The sequence below is a fragment of the Protopterus annectens genome, chromosome 4.part0 (assembly GCF_019279795.1).
Source record: "Protopterus annectens isolate FY-2018-M chromosome 4.part0, PAN1.0, whole genome shotgun sequence".
In the NCBI taxonomy this organism is placed as follows: Eukaryota; Metazoa; Chordata; order Ceratodontiformes; family Protopteridae; genus Protopterus; species Protopterus annectens.
Window position 1 is genome coordinate 1,249,244,143 of NC_056733.1, and position 25,230 is coordinate 1,249,269,372.

The window sequence follows — 25,230 nt, forward strand, 5'->3', positions numbered from 1 at the left end:
GGTTAAGCTTATGGTGCGGTAGTTCCCAGGGTCAGTAGAGGTGCCTCCTTAGTGGAGTGGGACCACTGTTGCTGTATGCCAGTGTTCAGTTACATATCCTGTAGTAAGGCCAAGGTTAAATATCGGTTTTATATGTGGTTGTATCTCCTCTTGGAGTTCACGTAGCACACATCCAGGGGGTACCATCAGGTCACATTGATGCTGTGTGTTCTGCTTTGCTGAGGGCGGCCCTCACCTGGACATATGAGATGATAGGGAGGTTACATTCAGCTGTGATAAGTATTTCTAAGTGTGGGGGAGAGGGAGGGGGGATATTTGCACTGAACCTGTCTGCCAGAATGTTGCCAATATCTGTGGGTTCAGTGAATGTTAAGTAGGTGTGTAGTAACTCAGAGCATATCTGAGGCTTTTGGTCCATATGTCTAACAAAACTGAAGAAGGCCTTGTGGCTATCTATAGTGTCCGTGGCCATTTCCCTCTCAGAGTTGGCCATGGATGTTGTTATGAGAGACCTTAGCTTATTACCAATGCCGACCACAGATGCCTTTCCTTTATGTTAATCTGCTCTGTCCTGCAGTAGCCTCCTTCTATCGTTATACAATTTGCCTTTGGCTGGGGTCCACCAGACAGGATGCTTAACCTTTGTGCATAGGGTCTGGGTTAGAAATGTGTGTGCATGTTCCATGCATTCTTTGGGATGTCTGCGGGAAGCATTCGCAAAGGGGTCAGCATTGTGGGTTGTGGCTTCCACTGGCCCAGTGGGCTGCATGGATACCATGTCAGTCCTAACAAGTGAAAATCTGTCTATTCACATATATATCAAAGTAGTCTACTGTGCTGGTGGTGGTGGTGGGATACCTATATCCAGGCAGATTAATTTGTGTCCAGATCACACTAGTGGATGGTGTTCCACATATAGTACCTTGGTATGAACCCCCAGAGTGAGGTTGTGCATTGGACCTGTCTCAGTGTGCTGACCGATAGGGCTTGGTACTATGTTGTATGGAATGTGGCAGGTATTGTTGCACAGGTGTTGGCTGAGCACTGATATCCAGCCATGTACATGTGTATCCACCAAGAGACACACACATGCTACATATGGGAGTAGTAGTATATCACTACAGTTGAGTATCATGTATAGTATGTGTGCCATATATTGCTGACATAGTTTGCTGATATCCTGTTTGTGTTCTCTTTCAGGGACATGGCGCGTCAGCGAAATCCTGCCTACTCTGCTGCAGAAGATGAAGAGATACACCAGAGCCTGGTATGGGATTATGACATACTGTTTTCCCGCACCAGCCAGAATCAGCAGGAGAGGGCTGCACTGTGGCAAGACCTTGTCCGTAGGGTAAATGACATTGGCACGCATAATAGGACATATGAGCAGGTATGACATCACTGCAGTGATTTAATCAGAAATGTCCATCAGCGTGCGTCTGATATCCACAGGCAACAGGTCGCCACAGGAGGTGGGGTGGCCACATTTCCCCCCTCACCAGACTGGAGGGGCTACTCCTAAGTGTTGTGGCTCCAGCCCAGGAACATCAACAGCAACACACCCACATTATGATGGAGGCTGGATCCACACAGCAGCAGGACATGGAGCGTGCAGGTAATATGCCATATGTACACTTGACTGTTCTGTACACTGTTAGTATATGCATGTGTAAGGTGTGTCCTTGGTATGTAGCTGTCAACATAGTATGTAATTGTGCAGGTGTGATATTGCCAATATCAGCAGCTGACATGTGAAAGGCAACTGGTGTACTACTGAACTGTATCATACGCAGTATCAATGGCACAGTTGTGCCCACTGACATTAATCCCCTCATTTCTGCAGGTCCCTCCGGTGTTACAGCAAGGCAGCCCATCCATGCTGGTGAGTGTGTTTTAACAATACCTATAATAGTCCTGACAGTGCTAGTAATAATAGTGTAACTCAGTAGTGCTCTGTGTGTATACTGCGGGGTGTGCATGTGTGCATGTGTGCGTGTGCATGTGTGCATGTGTGCATGTGTGCATGTGTACATGTGTGCATGTGTGCCTGTGTCCACGTGTGCATGTGTGCATGTGTGCATTAGTGCATCACTGGTAACATTGTATAGACATTGTAAACTGTGTTTCCTGTCTTCCTCCCACAGGTTCTGGTGCTGCTCTGGTGTCCTGCAGCAGGGAATAATAGAACCAAACAAACTCCGACAAAAAAACAGCAGCGTATGATGAATCAAAGGTTTAAAATTTAATGAAGTAATGTGAAGCGCTTTTCGTCACTCTAAATAGAGCAACTTCCTCAGACAACAGTAACAAGCAAAGTACTTCATTTATAGTGAAACGTCATTTCCTTACTGAAGCTCAATTGCAAGTTAAAAAGACAATCATACATATCAAAGTTTCTAGCTGGAATATCAGTTTTTAACAAATTTTAAGCTAGCTAGATTCACGTTGGACACAACTAAATATTACATTATAAAGATCAATAAAACTACAATGAATAATACTATACTCAAACATTATACAATAAAATAAAAAATGTATATTGTGTTTCTACAAACAAGAGCGTATAATAAAGGCTGTACAATGACATCGTAACTGAATAGAACCACGTAAAATATTCAAATATAAGGGTACACTTATAGTTGACATATATATATGTGTAAATTACCAGGAGGAATAAGTTAAAGAGCAGTAGATCGATAGTTCTATTGTCTCATACTTAGAATGAATATATTATATGTGGTACATGGACTGATAACTATATATGGTAATACATTGTACATAACAGTCATTAGTTGTAAAAATCCAGTTTGAGAAGGAGAGGATTTTTTGTCTTTATATACAAAGAAATTCTTTCATAACAAAAACTTATTTAATATTATATATTATGTACAAAGGGTTCACAAAATATAGATGCCAAGTACTATTGCATAAATATATTGAAGTATAAATAGTATGAAATAAATTCTTAAATAATGACTTGTATATATTATTATTAATATTAATATTAAATAAATATTTCTTAAAGTACATATTTATGTATCTAGTTTATGAAATTTTCTAAGAGAGACTAACCATTAGGTACAAGATGTATTAACTTGACAATGGTTAACCAATGCTTTTACCAAACCAGGGTTGAATGAACACTGTAATATCACATGTCTACTAAAATTGAGAAGCTTGCTCAGATGAATTTATAAACATCTTGTACCTAATGGTTAGTCTCTCTTAGAAAATTTCATAAACTAGATACATAAATATGTACTTTAAGAAATATTTATTTAATATTAATATTAATAATAATATATACAAGTCATTATTTAAGAATTTATTTCATACTATTTATACTTCAATATATTTATTCAATAGTACTTGGCATCTATATTTTGTGAACCCTTTGTATATAATATATAATATAAAATAAGTTTTTGTTTATGAAAGAACTTTTTTGTATATATACATAAAAAATTCTTTTCTTCTTAAACTGGATTTTTACAACTAAAGATTGTTATATACAATGTATTACCATATATAGATATCTGTTTATTTACCATATATAATATACTCATTACAATTATGAGATAATAGAACTAATGATCTATTGCTTCTTAGCTTATTCTTTTTTGGTAATGTACACATATATATATATATATGTCAACTATAAGTGTACCCTTATATTCGAATATCTTATGTGGTTCTACTCAGTTATGATGTTATTGTACAGCTTTTATTACATGCTCTAGTTTGTAGGAATACAACATACACCTTTTGATTTATTGTATAATGTTTCAGTATAGTATTATTTATTGTATTTTTATTGATTTTTATAATACAACATTTAGTCGTGTCTAACGTGAATCTAGCTAGTTAAAAACTTGTTAAAAACTGTTATTCCAGCTAGAAACTTTGATATGTATGATTGTCTTTTTAACTTGTAATTGAGCTTCAGTAAGGAAATGACGTTTCACTATAAATGAAGTACTTTGCTTGTTACTGTTGTCTGAGGAAGTTGCTCTATTTAGAGTGACGAAAAGCGCTTCACACTACTTTATTAAATTTTAAACCTTTGATTCATCATACGCTGCTGGTTTTTTGTCGGAGTTTGTTTGGTTCTATTGTTTGCCTTTTTGCCGCAGTTTGTTTCTTGTGTCCTGCAGCAGGGAACCTGAATCTGGTGCCACAGGTACTGATAATGATGATATCTGTGTAATGGCACAGGAAGGTGTGTCAGGGTCCATTGGTCAGCCAATTGACAGTACACAGCTGTCAACCCCATCATTGCGCACAGTCATCCTGCCAGTACATCCTATGTCACCATTGTCCCTAGGTGATGGACAGGATACAGTGGGCATTGACCAGGGTAATGTGGTATCTGTGGCACATGCTTCCCCACACAGCAGCCATTGGCAGGGTCCTGAGATGGTACCACACAGACAGTTGGCCATGGGTTCTCGTGGGAGCATCCGTGGGCGTACTGCCTCTGGCAGACATGCCCAAAGAGGTCTGTCAACCTCAGCTATGTTTTGGGCTGTCATGCAGGCACAGTCACGTATGGAAAGGTACACCAGACAGGGTCTGAGGGAGCTGAGAGCATGTTGCACATCCATGACTGACAGTATCCATGACATCGTGGATGCTATCTGTAATTTCACCGATGTCATAGACAGATGTTGTGGAGACATATTACAGCAGTTCTACAACCACATGTCCATGAGCCAGGGCAATGGTGGACGGTTGCGGTGTCGACGTGGCCGTATGCCAGCAACAGCAGCAGCTGGCAGTCGGCGCGGACGACAACAAGCCCACGGATGCCCCCATAGTGACAGCAGCAGCCCCAGCAATGCTGGGTTTGTGCTGTCATCAGACCGCCCCAGGAGAGCACGTGCACATGGCTCTGGACAGTCCCAACAGGGACCTGTGTTCAGTCAACAAACTCCCACTTCTGATGACAGTACCCAGTCTGGCTTAGTACCGGATCCGGTCCATAGCACCCCTGCCAGGCACAGGTACCATGTCCATGCCCACAGACACTGATCTGTATGACCTGCCAGGTGCAGTCTTTTCGCTGTCCACAAACTCCAGTATATGGCAGCCATGAGGTGGAACTGTGTGCATGCATACACACATGTGAAATGTTAACACCTAGGGCTACCACATACACGCACACACTGCACCAACAGTGCCCCACCCTGTACTGCTGTCCCTCACCAACACACATACACATACATGTCAATTGGTGGTATCAGTGGCAGACTCAGGCATACCTAATTCACACCCTGTGCATATGATGAAACTGTGCCACCTCCTGCAATCTCCAACATCAGTGCAGGAACAGGTAAACATGTTGCTGATGCACAGGGTGACTACATAGAAGTGTATTACTAGTATCATGTTGGTAACAGTAAAGTGTGCTGATATGATAGTGTGTATATCCCAGCATGCCTGATGCAGTAACTGTATGACTGTCCTGAATTGTTATCTACACCCGTAGTAAGTACCATAGTGTAACAGCTGCACATTATTGCATACCGGTGGTAAGGATGTCAACAGATAGCCACATACATAGGTAGCACAGGGGAGAAGCTAATGCAAGTAGTGATACGCAATGATGGACATGTACACTAATGGTGGCATGTTGCCCACAACGACTATGCAATGTGGATGTTTGCGCATGTTGATATGTGTGCAGTACCAATTTAATTCAAATTACAATTAAATATGACATAATATCAGTTCTCCATGGACATTTGAGCTGTGCATTCCTGGGTACATGTTGATAGTGCCTGCATATTTGCACTGTTACCTACTGGAAGTGTTACCCCTTCTTTGTTGTACAATGGACTACTTCCAGCCCTGCTTACTGTAGCTTTGTTTGCATGCATGTTTGCTTGAGGTTCCCTGGAACACTGATTCCACCTGCAATGCAGATTTACAGAGCTTCTGTGGATTCCTAGTGACATCTGCATAGTGTACTATACGTATGTCAATTTTCCACCTGACAGAACATCACTGTCTGTCCTGTTCACATGTACATTGCCTGTGACACATTGCATATGACTTACCTGGCATTTACCCACATGTGCAGTCATATATGCCAGTGCTATGAAATCAGTAGCAGTATACCCACACATACTCACCTTCAGAAGTTGTTCCCCATTGGCCCTATGTGTTGGTAATCACCATGGCAATCACACTACTATGGTAGCATGTGCAAAGGTAACCTGTGAATCACCTCTATGGTCCAGTTGTTGTTTATGTGAGTCATGTGGCAATGTCACAGCTGCCACATGTATGCAGTCAACCCTCTCCCCTGGCCAGGAATGTACAACACATGTGTGAGATGCCACCACATAGCCAATCTGGGGACTGAGCACTCTGAACCCAGTACTGCCATACCCTGTCAGGTGGCATGACATACTACAGTGACTACAATACCAGTCTGACATAGACCTGCACTGACAGCAATCCGAACACACTGGGGCATACTTGGAGACTCAAAATAGCATCCTGCCTGAGCATCACACACCTCCGCAGCTGGCACACAGGCATATGTTAAGTCGGAACAGAGCACATGCCACACATGGCACACACATTCCATGTGCCACACACTTACAGCCTGTAGGGCTACACAACACAAATGCTACAGATGTATCAGGTACCTCTCTTGGCCACTGCAGTGGGGTCCCGCTCAACAGGCTGTACATGGTGAAGGTCACAATGATATGCCCGTGGGGCACTACGGTCCACCACAAAACACATGCATACAGGTCAGTCAGAGGCATGGACACATATGACTCAGTCATTGTCCATGCCATTATGGATGACCTGAGACGTACCTCCCTGGACTACATGATAGGGAACATAGAAGGGCTCTCTCAGCATATGGCATGGGCCAGTATGAGCCTGACCTTGGTTGCCATCATACCCTCACCAGGTATGCTACTACAATATGTAGGAAGGGTGTTCTATGTCTACATTCTGCTCAATCTCCAATGTCATTCATAGGGTATCCAATGGCTGTCAACGTGTGCTTACATGCTAGGGAAGCCACAATGATTTGCGAGGGGCAGCTTGAACGTGACATCCATGGGCCACTGTATATTGGCGAAGCCCCTTGATACACGCATAGTGCCTTTTGCTGCAGGACACAGATTACATAGCCACCTCTGTGGGTATCACACGGGATAGGACACTAACAGTAATGCTACACAACACCAGCAGTGTACACCGCAAGATGCATGCTCTGGACACTGTCCTCAGCACAGTAAACTGCAATATCTGTGCAGTAACAGATTCCTGATTCACGGCTCACAGGTGCAACCCATCACTGCCAGGTTATACCTCATACCATGCCTGTCGTCCCCTACACATGTAACACACATGGACAGGGGGGTGGTATCTCAAGGCACCACAGATACACACACCTCCAGGTTGTTGGCACAGCACAAAGCATCAGGGCCTATCCATGAGCAGCTAACAGTGTGTTGGACTGCCTTCTGGTTCATAGCCTGGCACACACAACCCTCCCATACACAGGAAACCCACCTATCCTCCCTAACAACACTGGCAATATGACAGTCTCTAGATATGTCTTTATATGGCTGGACTGCATCCAGCCAAACATTGTGTGTGAGCATTACTGTAGCTACAACACACTAGCTGAAAGGTTCCCAGCATGTAGTCACTGAATTGCAGTGGAACGACATGTTACCACTCCCACAACAGGTGGGAAAATGCAGCACCTGTTCATCGACTACATGTAGACTATATGGCCCAGACCAGATGTGTATACCCTGCTGTTAGGATTATACCATATACAACTCACACTGTATATACACATACCGCATGCTGCCCCTGCACAGTAAGACAGAGTCATAATGTTATGCATTGCAAATACCATTTATCCACTTGAGGCACGTGTCAGACATGGTAACTACTGAAGGTCCCAGGTATATATGTGTATGTGTCACACATACATCATGTGTGCATTGCCATTGCTGGTTTAAGCAATGTCATGCATTGTTATGAACAACAACCCACACATGGTCATATTGTGTGACACAACCACACGTGGCAGTTGTGGGTTTCCAAAACATACCTATCTGTGCTCTGACAGTGGTAATAGACCCAGTAGCGGAGCGCACTAATGCCATTACTGGGCAATTAGCCCTGTTTGGCTGTAATGATAGTGTGGTGACATCACCTGTGTTTACTGGGGGAATATGCAGCATCTGGTGTATTGTAGTAGTTGCCAAAAGGAACTGTTTTCTCACACTTGCAATTACACACACCCTACTACCCCCCCTGTGTTTACTGGGGGAATATGCTGCATATGGTGTATTGTAGTAGTTGACAAAAGGAACTGTTTTCTCACACTGGCAATTACACACACCCTACTACCCCCCTGTGTTTACTGGGGGAATATGCAGCATCTGGTGTATTGTAGTAGTTGCCAAAAGGAACTGTTTTCTCACACTTACAATTACACACACCCTACTACCCCCTGTGTTTACTGGGGAATATGCAGCATCTGGTGTATTGTAGTATTTGCCAAAAGGATCTGTTCTCTCACACTTGCATTTACACACACCCTACTACCCCCCCTGTGTTTACTGGGGGAATATGCAGCATCTGGTGTATTGTAGTATTTGCCAAAAGGAACTGTTTTCTCACACTTGCAATTACACACACCCTACTACCCCCCCCCCCGTGTTTACTGGGGGAAAATTCAGCATCTGGTGTATTGTAGTAGTTGCCAAAAGGAACTGTTCTCTCATACTTGCAATTACACACACCCTACTACCCCCCTACCCCCTGTGTTTACTGGGGGAATATGCAGCATCTGGTGTATTGTAGTAGTTGCCAAAAGGAACTGTTTTCTCACACTTGCAATTACACATACTGGGGGAATATGCAGCATCTGGTGTATTGTAGTAGTTGCCAAAAGGAACTGTTTTCTCACACTTACAATTACACACACCCTACTACCCCCTGTGTTTACTGGGGGAATATGCAGCATCTGGTGTATTGTAGTAGTTGCCAAAAGGAACTGTTCTCTCACACTTACAATTACACACACCCTACTACCCCCTGTGTTTACTGGGGAATATGCAGCATCTGGTGTATTGTAGTAGTTGCCAAAAGGAACTGTTCTCTCACACTTACAATTACACACACCCTACTACCCCCTGTGTTTACTGGGGGAATATGCAGCATCTGGTGTATTGTAGTAGTTGCCAAAAGGAACTGTTTTCTCACACTTGCAATTACACACACCTACTACCCCCCCTGTGTTTACTGGGGGAATATGCAGCATCTGGTGTATTGTAGTAGTTGCCAAAAGGAACTGTTTTCTCACACTTGCAATTACACACTACTACCCCCCCCGTGTACTACCCCTGTGTTTACTGGGGGAATATGCAGCATCTGGTGTATTGTAGTACTTGCCAAAAGGAACTGTTTTCTCACACTTGCAATTGCACACACCCAACTACCCCTGTGTTTACTGGGGGAATATGCAGCATCTGGTGTATTGTAGTACTTGCCAAAAGGAACTGTTTTCTCACACTTGCAATTGCACACACCCTACTACCCCCCTGTGTTTACTGGGGGAATATGCAGCATCTGGTGTATTGTAGTAGTTGCCAAAAGGAACTGTTTTCTCACACTTGCAATTACACACACCCTACTACCCCCGTGTGTTTACTGGGGGAATATGCAGCATCTGGTGTATTGTAGTAGTTGCCAAAAGGAACTGTTTTCTCACACTTGCAATTACACACACCCTACTACCCCCGTGTTTACTGGGGGAATATGCAGCATCTGGTGTATTGTAGTAGTTGCCAAAAGGAACTGTTTTCTCACACTTGCAATTACACACACCCTACTACCCCCCTGTGTTTACTGGGGGAATATGCAGCATCTGGTGTATTGTAGTAGTTGCCAAAAGAACTGTTTTCTCACACTTGCAATTACACACACCCTACTACCCCCCCCTGTGTTTACTGGGGGAATATGCAGCATCTGGTGTATTGTAGTAGTTGCCAAAGGAACTGTTTTCTCACACTTGCAATTGCACACACCCAACTACCCCTGTGTTTACTGGGGGAATATGCAGCATCTGGTGTATTGTAGTAGTTGCCAAAAGGAACTGTTTTCTCACACTTGCAATTACACACACCCTACTACCCCCCCCCGTGTGTTTACTGGGGGAATATGCAGCATCTGGTGTATTGTAGTAGTTGCCAAAAGAACTGTTCTCTCACACTTACAATTACACACACCCTACTACCCCCTGTGTTTACTGGGGGAATATGCAGCATCTGGTGTATTGTAGTAGTTGCCAAAAGGAACTGTTTTCTCACACTTGCAATTACACACACCCTACTACCCCCCCCTGTGTTTACTGGGGGAATATGCAGCATCTGGTGTATTGTAGTAGTTGCCAAAAGGAACTGTTTTCTCACACTTGCAATTACACACACCCTACTACCCCGCCCCCTGTGTTTACTGGGGGAATATGCAGCATCTGGTGTATTGTAGTAGTTGCCAAAAGGAACTGTTTTCTCACACTTGCAATTACACACACCCTACTACCCCCACCCCCCATGTTTACTGGGGGAATATGCAGCATCTGGTGTATTGTAGTAGTTGCCAAAAGGAACTGTTTTCTCACACTTGCAATTACACACACCCTACTAACCCCCCCTCCTGTGTTTACTGGGGGAATATGCAGCATCTGGTGTATTGTAGTAGTTACCAAAAGGAACTGTTTTCTCACACTTGCAATTACACACACCCTACTACCCGCCCCTGTGTTTACTGGGGGAATATGCAGCATCTGGTGTATTGTAGTAGTTGCCAAAAGGAACTGTTTTCTCACACTTGCAATTACACACACCCTACTAACCCCCCCTCCTGTGTTTACTGGGGGAATATGCAGCATCTGGTGTATTTTAGTAGTTGCCAAAAGGAACTGTTTTCTCACACTTGCAATTACACACACCCTACTACCCCCCCCCCTGTGTTTACTGGGGGAATATGCAGCATCTGGTGTATTGTAGTAGTTGCCAAAAGGAACTGTTTTCTCACACTTGCAATTACACACACCCTACTACCCGCCCCTGTGTTTACTGGGGGAATATGCAGCATCTGGTGTATTGTAGTAGTTGTCAAAAGGAACTGTTTTCTCACACTTGCAATTACACACACCCTACTACTCCTGTGTTTACTGGGGGAATATGCAGCATCTGGTGTATTGTCGTAGTTGCCAAAAGGAACTGTTTTCTCACACTTGCAATTACACACACCCTACTACCCCCCCTTGTGTTTACTGGGGGAATATGCAGCATCTGGTGTATTGTAGTAGTTGCCAAAAGGAACTGTTTTTTTCACACATTGCAATTACACACACCCTACTACCCCCTCCCCGTGTTTATTGGGTGAATATACAGCATCTGGTGTATTGTAGTAGTTGCCAAAAGGAACTGTTTTCTCACACTTGCAATTACACACACCCTACTACCCCCCCTTGTGTTTACTGAGGGAATATGCAGCATCTGGTGTTATGTAGTAGTTGCCAAAAGGAACTGTTTTCTCACACATTGCAATTACACACACCCTACTACCCCCCCCCCCCATGTTTATTGGGGGAATATACAGCATCTGGTGTATTGTAGTAGTTGCCAAAAGGAACTGTTTTCTCACACTTGCTAATACACACACCCTACTACCCCCCCCACCACACACACACACACACACACACACACACACACTTGCCATTTGCAGGATTTATACCTCGACCTAACTATGTCATGACATGTGAGAGAGAGAGACGCATTAGCGAAGCGCACTATTCGGATTACTAGGAGGTTCCTTTTCTCCGGCTGTACTTATAGGGTGCTGACATCATCAGTGTTTGGAAAGGGTAATGTGCATCATGTAGTGTGTTCTCCTAATTGCCAAAAAGGCACATGTCTTTCACACAGATTTGCACACACACAAACTCCTTTCATGCAAACACACACTTGCCATTTGTAGTATTCAAACCCCTACCTAACTATGTTATGACACTTGAGAGAAATGCATTAGTAGAGTGTGCTATTCGGATTACTGGGAGGTTTTTCTTCTCCAGCTGTACTTATAGGGTGCTGACATCATCGCTGTTTAGAATGGGGAATGTGCATCCTGTAGAGTGTTTTCCCAGTTGCCAAAAGGGACATTTCTTTCACACAGACTGGCACACACACTAACCCCCTCCACACACACACACACACTGGGCATTTGTTGGATTCTAACCCCTATCTAACTATGTTATGACACTCGAGATGGATGCATTAGCGGAGCGCGCTATTCACATTACTGGGAGATTTTCCTTCTGCTGTACATATAGGGTGCTGACATCATCAGTGTTTAGAAAGGGTAATGTGCATCATGTAGTGTGTTCTCCTGATTGCCAAAAAGCACATGACTTTCATACAGAACTGCACACACACAAACTCCTCTCATACAGACACACCCACTTGCAGGATTCAAACCCCTACCTAACTATGTTATGACACTTGAGAAAGACACATTAGCTGAGTGTGCGATTCGGATTACTGGGAGTTTCTCTTCTCCAGCTGTACTTATAGGGTACTGACATCATCAGTGTTTGGAAAGGGTAATGTGCATCATGTAGTGTGTTCTCCTGATTGCCAAAAAGCACATGTCTTTCATACAGAATTGCACACACACAAATTCCCCTCATTCAAACACACACACTTGCTATTTGCAGGATTCAAACTCCTACTTAATTATTGAAAAGGACACATTAGCAGAGTGCGCTATTTGGATTACTGGAAGGTTTCCTTTCTCCAGCTGTACTTATAGGGTGCTGATATCATCAGTGTTTGGAAAGGGTAATGTTCATGTAGTATGTTCTCCTAATTGCACATATCTTTCATACAAACTTGCCAACACACACACTCCCCTTATCCACACTCTTGCCATTTGCAGGATTCAAACTCCTACTTAGAGCCACAGTGACCTCCCCTTATCTAGATCTGACAACCTTCATGATTAGGTGGGTATATTGTATGTTTCTGTGAACACTACAGCCACATGTTTGTCCAATGCAGGATATCTATCACCTTGTGTCCCCAGGTCTTTCATTACATGTTAGGTACGTAATGGGTTAACACCTGTGTGGTAATTGGTGGGCACTTACTGTATATCCACGGTGGTTGACTATACACATTTCTGCAATTAGCCAGGCTATGGCACCAGTTGTCTGTTTCTATGTGGCCCTTTTGTGGGACGCTTGTGTCAGCTGGGGGTCAGATATGGTGGGCAGTTTGTACTCCTCTGCATACATGTTCAGTCACAGTCCTTCCATGTTGGCCTGTACCTATGGGACATATATACGGGACGAGGGAGGTCTCAGGACCAAGCCTTGTGGGATGCCACTTATATCTGGTTTGTAGTCTGACATGGATGCAGCATTTCTGACCATGTCAGTTCTGTCCTTGGTCTGGTTTGCAACCCCTCTACTGACATAGGGGTTTATGTTTAAGCTGGTGAACATATCCATACTGAACATGTAGGGTATTGTATGGAAGCATTTGCAAGGTCCAGCTACGCTGTGTGGATCACACTGCCCTCATCAATGACCTTAGTGACTGTTTCAAATGGGTCAAACATGTTTAGGGGCAGGATCTGCACTTATAACAGCCACACTGGGTAGGGTCCGGTGTCAGTAGGTCCCCGATAGCTTTATGTCTGCGGTACATGCTGTTCCTTTCCATAGCTGTGCAGACCAAGCTTGTCAGGATCCTGGGGTGGTAGTTTGCAGTATCCATTCAGGCAACACCTTTGATGAGAAGGACCACTGTTGCTGTACACTGCTCTTTGGGTACATATCCTGTTGTAAGGCTGACATTGAGCAGTAGTGTGATTTGGCATTCTATTCTTCTTGGAGTCCATGTTGGACTCAGCCCAGGACACCATCTCATACCTTTGCTGCTGTGTGTTTTGCTTTGTAGATGCTGGCTGTTACCTCAGCATCTGCAATGTCAGGGGGCCAGCAGTCTGCTGGGATAGATATTTTGCATTCTGGGGGGGGGGGGGTTTGCACTGCACCTGTTAGGTTGTATGTTGGCAATATGTGTGTGTGTTTGGTATGTTGTGTATAATATTTGTGTGATTCGGAGCATATCTGTGAATTCCCAACATGGTTCCTACCATCAGTTGAGTAAGCCTTGTGATTATCCGTAGTGTCCTGTACAATTTGTATCTTCATAAGTTCATAGGTTCATACTAGACTATCCACCCTAGGGCATTTGTAAGCCTAGCCAGAGTGGGTGGGTCTTTTGCCGTTCCTTGCTATGTGAATAGTATGGCCATTTATGATTTACTTTACTGTGTCTCTGTCTGGACGTGACACAGTGAAGACCCCCAGTGTACATCTACGATCATCCATCCACTTGGCAATATTCCTGTTGAGGGGTGTCAGTGAGGGGCTCTACCTAACATGGAGTGGGATCCTGTTCCAGGGTGTGGGGAGCCTCTGGGTTATGTATCTGTCCCTCCAGCACATCCTATTTCATTATGTGTTGAGGTTGACATCTGTCACTCTAACAGCTCCAATGGCTTTGATTTTCCTGGGGTGGAGCATGTCCATTACTCCTGTGTTGGACATGGCCTTGTACAACAGACATACAATGCCTCTGTGTAGGCAGTATGTGACTGCATTCAGCTGGGGTGTCTACAGCCAGGCAGCATATGACATATATTTGAGACTCTTTATCCTCTTGGTGAGGTACCTTTGAGGTCTTTCTAACCGCTGCAGGTGTCAGGTAAGGTACATCCCATATGAGTCATTGTACTAGATTATGGGTCTGATAAGAGAACAGTACAGGGGCACAATGACCTCTGTTGATGTAGATGTGAATCCTTTCATGATACGGTGTCCAATATAGACAGTCTTCCTAGCCACATTGTCAATGTGAGTGTCACTTAACAGGTTACTGTCCACTTGTGTCCCTAGGTCCCTGATTACTCCTTGTATACATAATGGTTTACCACCTATGTGGTAATTTGTGAGTACCTTGTTTGGTATTTGGTGGGACATTCATACTGTCCAGCGTCTTCAGGAAGTCTGGGTGGGGTTCCTGTGTGTGAGAGTGTGGTCTGTAGCATGCTACAGACTGTACAGCAGTTTTGACTACAGTTAGGTGCACATGGGTGGTCTCCGCTGCTTCGTGCGTTGTCAGTTACCTGGACATATGGGTGTCTGTGCTGCATATGGATACTCCCCCTCCTTTGATGTTTTGGTCCAGGTTTTGGGGCCATAACGCATGATATGAGGTATAACCTGGTAGTGCTGGTGTGCTGTCAGTAGGCTTGCAGCAGGTTTCTGTCACTGCACAGACATCGATGTTCTCCATACTGGGAAGGGCCTTAGGAGCATGCATATTGCGGTTTACACATCTGGCATTGGTCAGCATTACCCTTATGTTTCTTACCACTTATGTTTTCTAGGGTGGTGGGTTAGTCTTTTCAGCCTTGCCTATGTATGGCTCTATGGAGGTGGCAAAGGCCTTATCCAATATCCAGACGCCCAGGGGTAACAGGTGTAAGCCATCCCTGGAACAGCAGCATGGCTTGTCATGCATGACATCTCAAGCAGACAGTCATTAGATCCTCTTGGACTGACAGCTGTAATTGTGCCACCTGTTAAAGCTGATCATTCTGTGTTTGTACTGTGGCATCATTCTTGGTGAGGGTAGGATGCTGCAAATGGCCAGTGTCATACCGGCCTGGAGTACATACTCAGAGAGCTCATCCATGTCTCTTTTCATGTAGTCCAGGGAGGTACATCTCAGGTCATTCACACCAGCATGGACAATGACTGCATCATATTTCTACATGCTTTGGGGTGACCTGCGTACTTGTGTTATGTGGCATATTGTAGCAGCCTACAGGCAGCTTACTGTACCCTTTCCCTTGTTCAGTCTGGTGAGTGGGACAGCAGTGTGTCTGCCTATAGAGACACCTATTACAACTGTATCAGGCATGTTGTTTCTCCTTCTGGCCTGTGACTGTTTGGCACACTAGCTTTGTGTACTATGTGTTGCATGTGCTATGTTTGGAGGTTGTGGTTGCTTGGGGGTCTGCTTTGGAGGCCTCTGTTGGTGTGGTGTGTTTGTAATTAGGGCCTCCGGGAATGTTTTTCTGTGTTTATGTGTTTGGTTTACAGTTGTGATAGGTCTATGTGGGACTGGGTTTCTGGTGTGTGTGGTTACCTTCTCTTCCTGACTAGTTTCGACAGTACTGAGTTGGGGGAGCTCAGCCTCCGGTTTGGATAAATGGTTGCATCTCTCACATATATTTGTATTTCTTGGGGGGAGTTGATGGTTGTCTGTGTACTTGGGGCAGGTGTAACATTGCCTCAGGATTCACAGATTCTACTTGTTGTAGCTGGCCTTAGTGGATTGTATGTTTGGACATGTTGTATTGCCATACTACTGATCAGTGATTACTTCCCTTTTTATGTTTGCTCTATCATGTAGTAGCTTCCTCATTCTCTTGCATGGTTTGGTAATGGTTGGAGTCCAGCATGCCAGATGCCTGCGTGTATGGCATTGTGTCTTGTTGTTATTTGTGATTGCATAATCCAAGCATTCCTGGCTGTGTTCATGGAATGCCTGTATAACAGGTTCAGCGGTGTGTCCCATATTTTGCACCTGCACAGGGCCTTTAATGGATTCCACATCAGTTTGGAGGGGTGCAACTTATGCTTTACACATGTTTTTCACTGTGGTTTTCTGGCCAGGGACTGTGGTCAGGATGTGTATATCCAGTGTGATTACTCTAAGGTCTGGTCTTACCAGTGAGGGATACACTTCTCATCTTGCCATCCAGTACCCATGTTGCTGATTGGTTCTACCTGACTGCCGCCGAGCGCAGAAGACCGATAAGAAGAATTGACAAGGAGACCGACGAAAAGAAGAGAAGACCGACGCGAATCGCGAAGACGGCAGTAGAACGATGACAATGCATCAGACGACGACGACGGACGACAGAGACAACCACGTAGGAGTGATGCATACATGGGGGCTGTGACGGTATGCGGTGAAAAGAAAGACGAGTTAGTGGCAGGGCAGTGTGGGGGATTGGGTGCGAGGTCTGTGATAGGGGGGTGGGTTAGGGGTGGGTTTAAAGGATGAGTTAGAGGTAGGGTGGTTTAAATAGGGGGAGGGAGGTTAGGGAGGGAGCTAGGTTAGGGTTAGAGAGTTAGGGTGGGGAGAGGGGGCTAGGGGGAGTTGCTAGGTTAGGTTAAGGGGTAGGTAACCAGAGCCGGTGAGTGACCATCTTAGGGTTACGTTGTTTAGGTTGTGTGGGCTTGCAAGGATTTTGGTGTGCTTGTGTGCTGTGTGTGTGTTTTTGTGGAATGGGGATGTGTTGTTTTTCATAAATTGTGTGCAGTGTGCAGTGTGTTGGGTTTCGTGGTTTGTGTACCACGGGTATGGGTTATGGGGGTTATGTTTGGTGGTTTATGGACCGTCGAATATGGTGTGGTGGTGATGATGGGTTGTCGGTGTTGTGTGGTTTCGGCTATGTCAGGTAGAACCTGCTGATTATCACATCCAGTATGCTTACCCCTCTTGTGGAAGTTGTACGTTGTTCCTGGGAATTTTGGTTTATGGATTCTAGGAAATTTTCTCCTACAGTGTTGGTGCTAGTATAATGCTCCCAGTGTATGTCTGGGTATTTTCAGTCAACCAATATAATGTGGTTTGGGGGGCTTGATATATTCATGTATTCCAACATAGGCCAGGTGCAGTTCCTGGTGTTAGGACAGTAGTCAGTAGCAGACTATATACTGGGAGGTGGTTTTAGCCACTGGTACTTGACCATGGCTAGTCCATGCTGCTTCTTGTTGTGGTACCAACATGGGTGTGTGGTCATCCTTGACAATTATTGCTAGTCACCCTCCTTTTGTAGCTTGTTCCATGTTTTGAGGCTGTACAGCACAGTATGAGGTGTAGCCTGGTAGTGTTAGGGTGCTGATGTGAGCCTTGACCCAGTTTTCTGTTACAGGACAGATATCAACATTCTCCATACTGTGTGCGTTTACACTGCACGCATCTTGCTGTTTAGACTTCTGGCATTGGGTAGCATTACATCTAGGTTCTTATCCCTTGTGGTACCTATGAAGGTGGGTTTGTGTTTTGAGACTTACCTATTCAGGGCACGCTGTGGGTACTGACAGCCTTTGCCAGTATCCATGAGGCCTGGACTGATGGGTGCACGCCACCCGTAGCAGGTGGTGCATCATGTCATGCTCAGCATGTCATCCCAGGCTGGAACACATTGGCTCCCCTTTGCTAACTGCATTACTTCAGCCAATTATTGCAATTGATCATCCCATCGTCATATTGTGGCTTCATGCTTGGTGAGGGTGGATGTTAGTCAGGGTCCTCAAGTGTGCATATAGTACATGGTGTTACATTACTTAACACATGGCATTCAGGCTGCCTCTGTCGGATGCACATATTACACTCCCTGTACATGTTTGAGAGCAGGTCATGTCATTTTAGGCATCCCTGTTATTATATGAGTGAGTCAGAGAGGGGTATCATTCCCAGGGTTCCTACTGAGCCAGTGTATGTGCTATGCATTGCCTCTTTGCCAAGGCCAGCGCATACTGGGCACACCTCCTTCTGCCTACTGGGGCAGGCTCAGGTTGTTCCTCCTCTGAGTGACGCTCTGCCTGTGATGGCCTTGGCAATGGTGGGGGGCTGTTTGGCCCTGCCCTATGCTGGTCCTGCTGCAGCTGTTTTCACAAAATCATATTATGTAGCATAGCACATACCATGACAATTTGGGTACATGTAGTTGGTGAGTACTGCAAGGCTCCACCAGATGTGTCCAGACACCGGAACCGTGACTTGAGCAGCCCAAACACATGCTCTATTACATTACGTGTTTGTGTGTGTGCCTCATTATGGCGTTCATGTTCAGGTCTGTGTGTGTTTCTGATGGGTGTCATCAGCCACGGCTCCCGTGCATAACCTGCATCCCCCCACTAGGTGTCCGTGTGGGATGTCCCCATTGTCAAATGTCTGGTACAGCTGCATCAAATGCCAGATGTGGGAATCATGGTAGCTCCCAGGGCAGCCAGCACACACATTCATTATTATGCCCTGGGCATCACACATGACCTGGCAGTTGATGGAAGGGAAGGCCTTGCGGTTAATGTAGGCCCTACCCCGCTCACCGGCTGGTGCTTTGATGCGTATGTGCATGCAGTCTATTGCACCCACTACCTCAGGGTATTCCGCTATTTGCTGGAAGGGAGGCATATTGCTGGATAATACCTCACGGGCATTGGGGAAATATACATGATCACCGACATGTGCTGACATGGCATCCAGGAACTGGTGCAGTACCCTGGAGGCTGATGCCTGTGATATCCCCATCATATCACAAGTTGGTCTCTGGAAGGTACCTGTTGCTAGTATTCTTAGGCCAACACATACCTTGGTTTCCACTGGGATGGGTGCCCCTCTGTTGGTTCTGTGTGTGAGGCGTGGCCTGCACAGCTCGACAATGTGCTGCAGGAGGTCTCTGTTTACTCTATAGCGCTCTATTATCTCCAGCTCATGTAACCCGTGGTAGGTGACCCTGGGCCTGTAAACTCTTCTCCCTCTCCTCACTGTGGGTTGTCTGGCACCATCTGCATTGTCACCACCCTCAGCAAGTCGCCTATGTCTCATTATGACAGTTATGGCAGCCCCTAGCATTTCTGCTCTGAGTTCAGCTTTTTCAGTTTTCACTTCTAATAGCTTACTCCTGTCTTGCAGTGTCTCTTGAGAGATACATCCTGCACTGCTGTTTGCAAACTTTTAAGTGCTTGGCTGAGCTACTATTCTGCCTGTGTAATTGCCTGCTTCTAATTGTTTTCACCTGCTAGCTCCAGCAGTATTCCCTGCTAGCTTCCTACTAATTCTGTTGCTTCCTTTTTCCTTTACCTTTCCTCAGGGGGGAGTAACATGCATACCAGCAGAAAAACCCTCACAGTGGCTTACACGCATGCACACATGCTTACACGGTTCAGAATCTGCTTATTCGGGTTAAAATGCGCGCACACCAGTGCAAACAGTGTTACAACTCTGCCAATAGACTCCCACATGCTCAGTCTGCCCTACACGTGCAAACAGTAGCGCAAACAGTCTTACAAGTCTACCAACATGCTCCCACATGCTCAGTCTGCCTTACACGCGTGCATACTGTCCTTCCCGTGCCTCATGGCATGCACACGTGCACATGCACGCCCAGCAAGAAACTTTGGTATAAGTAACAGTGTACACCTTCCATTTCTTGACTTTCCCAAGCTTATCTTGTGGCACTCCTCTTTCCATGATCTGTGTCTGTCATCTGTCATGTAACACTGACCTCCAATGAACTGCATTTCTTTCTACCATCCCCCCTGTGATGTCACCTATTTCCTACTCTATTCCTCCCCCTTAGGTATCTCTTACACTACTCAGAATGTGCTCATTTGCTATGTGACAGTGGGATTCAGTATCCTAACCCTCATTTACATCAGATTACCTACTAATGCTTAGTTACATGTCTTAGACTCAGCTTCCCCCCTTAGCAACCACTAAACGGTGGCCATGTTGTTTTTGGTCTGCTGGTCCCTGCATTGTCATTCCATGTATTGCATAAAACCCACATTTGTGGGTTTATAACCTTCATTGTTATGTTTTATACAGTGCAGCCCGTTTGCGTCTCAGTCACCCGAGGTAGCCTGAGCTAATAGGAAGCACTCCTTGCTACTTCAAGCAGTTACCAGTTGGGACACTCATAGGTTCATAGGAGATTTCTAGGCTAATGGCTTAAGAGCCCTTACAAGCCTAGCCAATATAACCCACTTTTACATAGTATAGGGCCTCCTAGGGGCATGAGGATGGCATGGGGGCTGTGTCTATACCTTGGGTATCTTACAGATTACCCCTGTCCTTAATGGACTTAAGCACTACCCCAGATATGAATTTGTGCTTCCCCGTCCACTGATCCAAACTGCATTTGAAGAGTGCCAAGGAAGAACTCTGCTTAATATAAATTGGAAACCTGTTCCAAAGAAGGGTCAATGTCTGAGTCACATATCTGCCTCTCTGGCATGTTTTCTTTGAGTCACTGCTAAGTTTAGATCCCCAGATCAGTTGGCCCTTGTCCTGTTTAACTTCCAGCTGTGTAGCAGCTCCATCAAGGCTGGATTTGCAGTGCCTTGTTGGTCAGACATAGGGCACCCTTAATTGTGAGTTGGAGACCGAGTAAAGGGATATGGCCCTTAGTCTATCAACATAGGACATGCAACTTGAACCTTCTATTTTCTTTGTGAGGAACCTCTGAGATCACTCCAGCTGCTGTAAGTGCCTAGTTAAGTGTATACAAAATGGTGCATTGTGCTCAATTATTGGTCTAATGAGGGCTGAGTGCAGTGGGACTATAATTTCCTTGGATCTGGATGCCATAACTTTACTTATAAGTTGTGCCACATATACATTTAATATGTAGACAGTTCATGTCTCAGTGTAGAGAGTGCAGACATGTCACTTCTTCTTCCATACAGTGGAAAGCCTGCAGTGATTATATTTTTTTAATATTTGCATCAGGGTACCTTGCCAATGGCCACATATTTGGCCATTGGCATGCTGCCTGACACATATGCACCCTTTATTTGGAGCTGACATGGCTCCATTAGATTTTGAGAAACGTACTCAGTTGTCAACTGAGTACATTTCTGCAGCTAAAACGGCTCTTACACGGGCTGCTTTCTGTTTCGTGGATTGCTACTCTACCTCATTTGCATGCCTTTCGGCTGCAAGTGAGGTATTTAGCATATCCACGCCCAGTCCGTGTAAGAGACGTTTTAGCTGGTCTCTTACACAGAATTTCGGGCTGTTCCTGGATTGCGAGGCTTGCATGGAGTCTTACACGTCTCTTACACTCTGTGCAAGCCTTTGTGAATCCTGCCCAGTATATTTCATATAGTCAGTTTTTAATATCCCTCTGCTCGTGTTGTTCGAATCATTCGTTAAGTATCTTAATTTAATCATATATTTCAGAGTTTATGTTTTATGCTATTAATGTTCATAAGCTGAAAATATCACTTGAATACAATTTTATTTAGTAAAACAGACAATCTTGTTCTACAGAACAATGGCATCTTTGTTTCCTGTCATACATTTTTAACTAAACTTACCATATTAAATCCACCTCTTTTTATACTGCATAACTGTGCGTATGGAAGGGGACATGCACAGGGCACTCAGTCCTCTGCTATGCTTGCTGCAGGCCTCTACAATTTGTTGTGCTGCAGTGTGTCAGCTGCTGCTGAAGCTGTGAGTCAACAGACCCAAACTCACACCACCACACTACTCATATCACACAAAGACTTCTACCGACACTTGCTCTTTTTGAAGACTTTAACACTAAGGTCGCCCACAATGCTGACAGTCATCAGACCCAATAGTACATTTTACTTTAATAATCCTCAGCATTCACACATTCCCTGTGAAAGACATCCACTTCTGTGCTCCCTTCCCCATCTATGCAATTAATAACCGTGCCCAGGCCTTTGTAGATTGTTACTTCGATTGCTTGTGTCTGATGCACAGTGCAGCCAGCCTACGCATGGGTAATCACAGACTGGTGTTGGTTTTGCATGCATATTTATTGTAGTGTATCTTCTTTACTTTTGTCTACTGTGTTCTGAAGTTTACTACAAGCTGCTGCCTCTTTGTCAGTGCCACAGAATGCTGCACCTGCCTTCATCTGGCATGATCATTCCCTGCTGTTGGCTCCTCCACTGACACCTTTGCTGAGTCAGCCTCCAGGACCTGGTGTGCTGGGGAATGCTGACCCTGCAAGAGCCAACCCTGCTGTAACTACATCTTAAGTATGATACTGCACTCACTGACACTATCTGTGCATACATGCCAGGACCATACTGCAGGGCACCACTGGATGACTCTAAGCAGTGAAAGCGTGCCTTCAACAGCCTAAACTCATACTCATTAATGTTCCTTGTTTGTGACTGGGCATGGTTGTACTCCTGTTCTGCTTGATTATGTATAGTTTTATGGATGTCATGAGTGAGGGTTTCAGGGTATATCCAGCATCACCAGAAAGATGACCTTGAGGAAAGTCACCCTGCACAGAACATTGGTGCTGGTCACAGGTATGTCACATGTGAGAGTAGTGATAATTGCTGAGCTGTCTTGCACACTCATTGTAAATGATACCCTGTGCATTACAAACCACCAGGCAAGGCCTTAATTTTCATTTGAGTACAGACTTATTACCCACAGTACCTCATGGAAATGGGCTATATTATAGAAATTTCACATAGTGTTCAAAGGATCATAGGATCATAGGAGATTACTAGGCTATCGACCTGAAGGTTATTTTAAACCTCGCCTTTTCATCCCAATGTAATACCATAGAAATGTTATTCAAAACCCAAGTTTGCATTTAGTGATGACTGCCCATATGATGTGGGCTCTGTCCCCAGTATGACTTTATGGTGCTCCATCCACTTGTCCAGGTTTCTCTTGAACAGTGTCATAAAGGTGCTCTGTTTCACATGAACTGGTAGCCTGTTCCAAAGAATTAGCTGTCACTGGGAGATAAATATGTTCCTCTAGCATGTACTGTTTAAGTTGCAGGCCATATTTAGGTCCCTTGAATGGGTATCCCTAGCTCATTAGGTTTGGGTCTTGAATTGTTCTGAAGGCCAGGCATAAGTCTTCCCTAAGAAGTCTATATGATTATATGATACAGAGTATAGTGACAGGGACTTTTGTCGTTCTGTGGAAGGCACATGCTGTAGCCCCTTGATTATCTTTGTTAGAAACCTCTGAGGTCTCTCTAATTGCTGCAGGTGCTTAGTATGGTACATGCTAAACAAGGTATTATACTCAGTTATGGGCTAGATAAGTGCCAAATATAGGCAATGCCTTTACTCTCATGGCAATGCCTTTACTAATCAAGTGTGCTATGTGGAAAGCTTTCCTTACTACAGTAGACCCATGGTTGTTGAAGTTAAGGTTACAGTGAACTTGTGATCCTAGGTCCTTTACTGCTTCATGGTTACTTAGGGTATTGTTGTTGATTTGATAGTGTGAAGGGACATTGTTTGCGCCAAAGAGAATGATGAATCATTTCTTTGCATTCAGTTTGAGACCCTGACTAATACACCAGTTGTTGGTCTGCATGAGACCCTCCTGGATATACTGACATCATTTGGGGATTCAGTGATTGGACCTAGTTTTCAGTCATCTGCAGAATTGGTCAACCACAACCCCTAGTTTTGACCTAAACTTTTGGGAAGTATATAGCAAACAGTAGAGGGCCCAGCACTGATCCCTGTGGCACCCCACTGGTAGTAGGTCTGCTGGTTGATGTGGAGTTGCCCACTTTGATAGTATGTGCCCAGTTTGTGAGCCAGTTGGCAACACATCTTACAACGAAGGAATTTAAATTCAGTTTGCTAAATTTGTTGGTAATGTTTGAATGTGGGATTGTGTTGATAGCTGTTGCCAGGTCATGGTATGCTGTGTGTACAGAATTGCCATTGTCAATGGCCTTGGTCACATTTTCAAAGAAATCCACCAGATTAAACAGCAGCATCTGCCCTTCACAAAGTTGAATTGGGTAGGATCTGGGATTTGGAGGTCATCTATGTCTTTATTTATGAGGTCCATAATGATAATTCTATGGCCTTATGGATGAGGCTGGTCAGACTTATGGGTCTGTAATTCCCTGGGTCTATTGCTAGGCCACCTTTGTGGAGGGAAATAATTGTTGCTGCTCACTATTCTCAAGAACAAAGCCTGTGGTTAGGCTATGAATTAAAAGGGTACTTAGCGGTGATGCTAGTTCATGTTTTAGCCTGTTTAGAAGACAGCCTGGGATTTTGTCTGGTCCCATATAGGCTGGGAATTTTTGCCTTGTACAAGGCTTTGAGGACCTACTCTTCAGATATGTAGGGTGGGGTGAAGTTTGGGGGAAGGTTTGTTGTAAGTTAGGAGGGAATAAGGGAGTGAAATTTTTGCCAAAGCTATCTGCTAGTAGATTTGCTATCTGTGTGGGGTTAGTGTGTGTGATACCATTGGCCACTAGTTCTGCACATGCTTTGGAACTACCCTTTAGGTTACATACTAGCTGTAAAAGGCCTTA